This window comes from Falco cherrug, chromosome 15 (genome assembly GCF_023634085.1).
Source record: "Falco cherrug isolate bFalChe1 chromosome 15, bFalChe1.pri, whole genome shotgun sequence".
Taxonomy (NCBI): domain Eukaryota; kingdom Metazoa; phylum Chordata; class Aves; order Falconiformes; family Falconidae; genus Falco; species Falco cherrug.
The window spans coordinates 10,427,673-10,433,672 of record NC_073711.1 but is presented as its reverse complement, the minus strand read 5'-3'; positions in this window follow the sequence as shown (position 1 = coordinate 10,433,672).

Genomic DNA, 6,000 nt, shown 5'->3' with positions numbered 1-6,000 from the left:
GAACACTAAAGTCTAAAATATTTCTCATTTTATGTAGGTACTCAACAAAAGACACAATAGTATTTTTCAGTGAAAGAGATAGCAGATTAAGAAAAAGAACATAAGAAATGAAAGAAGTTAATAACAAAATTCCAGTGTTGACCTTTTGCAGACAAAGATAAGCATTTAAGTTTTCTGCGACACATATTTTCTGTGGGCCATTTTAAAAAACACTAGATGCAAACTCTTTTGTGTTTATACCAGTGTTTGGAAGAAGCACTAGGTATTGTTTTACAATGAATCATGATCAGAAAATAACTGAATCTGAGATGCTTGTGAACATTGCTATTTGAGATATAAAGAGACACTGATAAATTCTCCCCAGACTTCATCAGCTTTATAGCAAAGTGATGAACTTGCAATAGAGAAAAGGGAGGTTTTTCATTTCTAGAAAAAAGCATCTTTAATATATAGCAATGTTTCTCAAAAAAGTCAGATTTTTTTCAAGGTAAAATCCACATGCTTCCATGGGAATTCTTCAGTGCTTCTGTAATTGCGTGTGTCTGTTCATAATTACATTCACTCTTCTGCTTTTTTTGAGCAACTAATCACTGATCTATACTTATTAACACTAATTTGCATTCATTTGGTTTTGAGGGTATCTTTTTCCTACTTCCACAACCACCCTTTTGAATTCTACTGTGCAACATTTTCCACTTTAGCAGGAGGATCATTAAGGCCCAAAATGAAACATCAGAGCATTAGATGACATGGATTCCCCTATCTTTCATTCCTGTTCTAACAATCTTGTTTCTTGTACTATTTAATTGCTTCTGTGCTGTTCTGTACCAACCAAGTTTCCTATAGAACTAATCTCAAAGTACACGAGGGCTGATGCCTGAACCAAGATCCTGTGCCACCACTGAATCACACACTACAGAAATTCATACAAGCTGAATTAGCTCTGTTTTGGATCGGGGGAGGGAATTGCAAACAAGCAATGTATCTCATCCTTCCTAGAAGCCTAAATCTAGACTGCTGCATTTACGAGGGCTAATTCCATTTAGTGATCCATTTAGAAGAAAAAAAGATGAAGGATCATATGGGGATGATCATTAGCACTTCTCAAAGTAAAAAATGTCTGTATGAAAGGTGTTTGTGGAGGTGTTACTGTCTGTAGCTAAACAAATGCAGCTAGCTAGGGCTCCATATAGTGTGAAGTTCAGGCATGGCAAAATGCTGTAATAAACTGAGCAACTGAATTTCAAGCCAGTCTAGGATCTGGGGTAAAATGAGATATATAGTGTGATGCCTTTAAGGGAATCCAGGCTCAATCAAAGGCAGACCATGGAATAAAGAAAATTTCCTAAAAACCATGAGTTTGTCTTACAGGAAAGATGCATTTTATTGCTTTTGCAAGCTGTTTGCCATTCCAGTGGGTTTTCTCTTAATAATATCTTTTCAAGAAATCTGCTGTTACATAGTAAAAACAAAACCCATTTTCAAAAAATAAAAAAAAGGAGGGGTGGGGTGCAGGTGTGTGTGGCAGGGAGGGAAGAATGCTCCTGGGGCATTTAACAGAGCCAAGAAATTTTCTCCCATTGAAGTACATTGCAGAGAGTTACAACAAGCACTCAAAATCCAGAAAGTTTAAAGCCTAAGAAGGTGACATGAGTTTGAGAGCGTACAAGGTAATACATCCCTAAACAAAATCTGCTTTTCAGCCTAAACTTTTAAACTTTAACTACTCAATTTGCCTCTGATTTGCAAGGAGAAGAGAAATCTATTTTCTATCATGTTGGCTACACAGGCTTCTCTTAACAGATAGACCTGCACATAGCAGAATTGGAAAGCTTAGTGGGGTTGCATTTGCTTTGTTGTCAGTTATCAGTTCACAGGTAAAGCACTACAGACACTAAGACTTGCTCTTTGATACTCCAAGCTACATCCTGCTTCCATGGCTCTTGGTGCCATGACCTGCACCACCCCACTGCAGCGTAAGGGCTAACAGCAACCCAGAGACCATGTCAAAATCTAGGTTTTTTTCAGACAGAAGGTACTGGATAACACAAGTCCCTAAATAGATCACAAAACCAAATTTCTTTTTCCATCATTGAGCTGCCAGATGATCGTTCCACATGTACATCAACCACTTCAAGTCCTTGCTCTAACCAAACCTCTTCTGTATGAGCCTTGTTTAGTCTTGTTCTTGTCTTCCAGGTTGCTTGATCAAGGCCTTTTATGATAATCTACCTTTTTCCCCATAGCTTGTCTTAGCTTTTTACCAGCTTTCAAAAATGACAATCAAAATGCCACCTGATTGCCAGCATAAAAACTCAATCAGACCAAGGTGGACAGCTGTAGCTGTGTGCTGGGTCATCCATTTGCATGTATTTCTCAGCGAAGTTGAGTAATTTCTTCAGGACTTTTCTCTGTTCCTTTGAGTAAGCTATTTACTTATTGTCACAGTAGCAGCCTGCAACAGCAGGTTTTCTCCCTCAGGCTGCCAAAAAAGAACATAAAGGAATCACTTGTGACATGATAGAAGGAGCAAGATATTATTTTCCATTTCAAATCTTAGGAACTGCTACTGACCATGCTCTGAATGAAGCACAGACTTCTCTTCCCAACTTCAAAAAGCAATTCTTAACTACATATCAACCTTTGAATGTTTTCTTCCTCCATCAGTCTGAGGTTAGGAGGAAAAAAATGAGTGACAGTTGTACAAAGCCTTATACAACCTCCTTCCCCTCCAACCACAAAACTTGCTTTTTGTTTTGTTGTTCCAAAGCATCTAAATTACTTTTTTGCCATTTCTAATGAATTGATGCAGGGCATTGAAAGTTCAGCCTTTTCTTGAAATTAAGATCTCAAAAAAACTAGAAGGGTTCAAGTGACAGAATAGACCAAGCTTTTACTGCAGAGTTCTTGAAGCAAAAATATATAGTTCCCAATGTGATAGAGCTCTTCAGCTTTGAGCATGAGTACACTCACGACTGGCACATATATAAAAATGATAAATATTGTCATTGAGGTATCTACTCATGGGTTTAAGGTCTACAGCATACTGGCATCTTTTCCTTACTAATGGGAGGAAAAAAATCTGAGTTACACAGTTATTCTTAGGTACTTCATGGTGATTGGAAGAGGTGTCATAAGAATTGTTACTGTGTCTTACTGCTTACAAATTATCACAAGAACTGAAGACTGTAGGTTACTTGGAAAAAGATGTGAAAAAATTCCAAATTGTGTCCTCAGTAAGTGCCATCAAAGCTAGCTTTTGGCCTTCTGTCTTGTGAAGCTGGATGCTAATCACACAAGCAGATGTAAGTCTTTAGTAACTTCTTTGAAATCTACAAAACCTATTTATTCTGGTATGATATAGAAAAGACTGGTTCTTGAAGTATGCATTTTTCTTTCTTTCACCTGAGGAAGTTTTTCACCTACACATAGAAAGGTGCTACTTTATTCTGGAAAGAAAATTTTTTTTATTTGAAGATATCTTTGGCAGAAGAGAAACTCAGTTGTAGAGTTGCTCTTAGGATCCTGTGGGAAATAAAGGAACAGAGTATGCTGAAGGGGGGGGGAGAAAATGTCTTCCAATATGTGTCACTATATTATTCTGATCTATAGCGGCCTTTCACCGCGCAATGCAATACAAGCTATTTTAGGTGGGATAGCACCCCCACGAGGCGCAGGTTTGAACTGACAGGTATCAAAACTGCGGGGGAGGGGGGGGCAAAGCATCAAGCACATAGAAGGGAAGTGCTGCTCGCTTCTGGCACGTGTTTATATAAAAATCAATTTGCTGTGAATAATAGTGGCTTTGGAAGCAGAGTGAAAATAAGTGTGCAGTAAAAGACAAAACAGTGCAGTCATTTTGGTGCTCTCTTCGCACATCTATAGGCATAGCGGTGTTAGAAGATGACAATTCATGTAAATAACTGTTGTAATGAATATAAGGATTAATGCTATTAAACTAAGAATCTTCCTGAATTCTAGGGGTGTCTGAATACCAAAGCCTGCTGGTATTAGGAGTAAGTTCTTTTCAATGATCACTTAACCCTTCAGTGAATAACCAGTAAGAAGCAACATGCAGTGCTTAAAATTAATAGAATAGCTTTCACTCTCTCTCCTTCAAGAAGACTAAAACCCAGCATGAAATTCAGGATGATATGCAATTTGTGTGCATAAAAACATGGACATAAAGCCTGGATAAATGGCCCTAGCTCAGATCACCCTGAAGTCCACAGTGCCCCTACCGCCTTGGTAAAGAGCTGCGCGTTTGTTACACACTGTGTGGTAATCAGCAAGTAAGGCCTATGTACCTTCATATTTCTGAATATATTGCTACTTTTTGCCTTCTAGGACATGCTCGACATTTAATGCAGTAGAAGATATCTTGGCTTTGTAGATAAGCAAGCCATTTAGTGCCCAAAATGTCTCTGCATTATCGGTCAATAGGAACTCTTTAGTCAGCTTTTTCCTTTCTCTGTGTACAGAGAAAATTTCAAAGCATGTCACTCGGCCCAAAAAACAAGCTGATGCTCTTACTAGTTATTTTTAAGTTTGGGTCTTCACGAACAGAATATCTAACAGACTTCTTAATTTGTTATGCCACTCATCAGCTTTAAACCTATAGCACCATTTAGCAGCAAGATTCATTTTGCTGTCACTCTCCCTACGTGCTATGTTGTACTACCCTGCTACCTGCAGTACTTGATGTTAGCCTGTATCTTTTAACTAGAAGCAGCTTCAGTTATAGTTTAAGAAAACTCAATTTATTTTGGCATAGTGTTTTAGAATGCTTACACTGCATGCATTTTGTTACCTACCACATACGAGCTGAGGAGTCCTTAGTTTTTTATCACTTTAATTTGATTCCACACAAACATGAAGTCCTAAATCCATAATATGGGGAGTGGGGGAGGTTTTACAGTATGTGGTGAGATGGTAACAGTAGACAAGTTCTAGTCCTCACTTCAATAAGGTGCTCTTTCAATCTTGGACTGCTCAAATTAACTTGCCTGTAGTCTTTGAGACACTGTCAATAATTCTGAAGTTGGCACTTGAGGCATTGAGAGCATCTTAAAACTTAAGACTCCATGGGCCTCAAACCTGGCTTCGGTATTGGTTACAGACTTCAAGACATAGGCATTATCCTACCAATGTCCCTGTCTACCTACATCCCTCTGTTCAGAAAACAATGAATACTGGCTTAGTGAATGCTGACAACTATAGAAAGTATTAAGGTGGCTTGTAGGTTTTGTTGTTTTTCATTTGTCTTTTCTGACTAAATATCCTGCTTCTGCTCAATTACTTTCACAAGTACCATATTCAGCCTCAAGGTCTCTTCAGAGATATCTCTGTGAAAGACTATGTTCTGCAACTGTGAGAAGTGATAAATGGGTTTTCTATTATCTGACTCCTTTAGCAGCTCCTTCCCCCCCCCCCCCTTTATTTAATTTAACACTTACTCAGACTCAGTATGTCTTCCTTTCAATTTATGGCATAAATTTGACAAATGCCAAAATTGTGTAGCTTACACTGCTTATGCCCTTTCTCTAAACCATTTTGGCTACTCATTGTCAATGGTTTGGAGCTGCGACAAACTTACTACTCTAACTGTACATGCCAACTAAATGAGCTCTCACTCTAGGCTCTATGCAATGCAGAAATGCAGCAAGCAGGAAGAGTAAACTGCAGTGAAAGTCACTTGAGAAGCTGGTTGCTAGACAACTGAAAGAACAAAAGAGAAAATAAAGGCAAAAAAATTGCAGGTAAAGTTCAAAGAAGTCTGAAATAGGTTCCTTTAATAGGAAAGTAAATATGGAATGGTAGACTAAAAGCAGCAGAAATTAAGACCCTGACAAAGAGATCAAGGGAAATCAGCATTTTAAACTTGACATATTTGAACATTTCTAGACTCAGCCTGGTGCCAGTTATTTCTGTTTGATTCTTCTGATTTCCCTTGGCTTTTACATTCTTCCTACCAAGCAGGGCTTGTTTTATCACATGGGG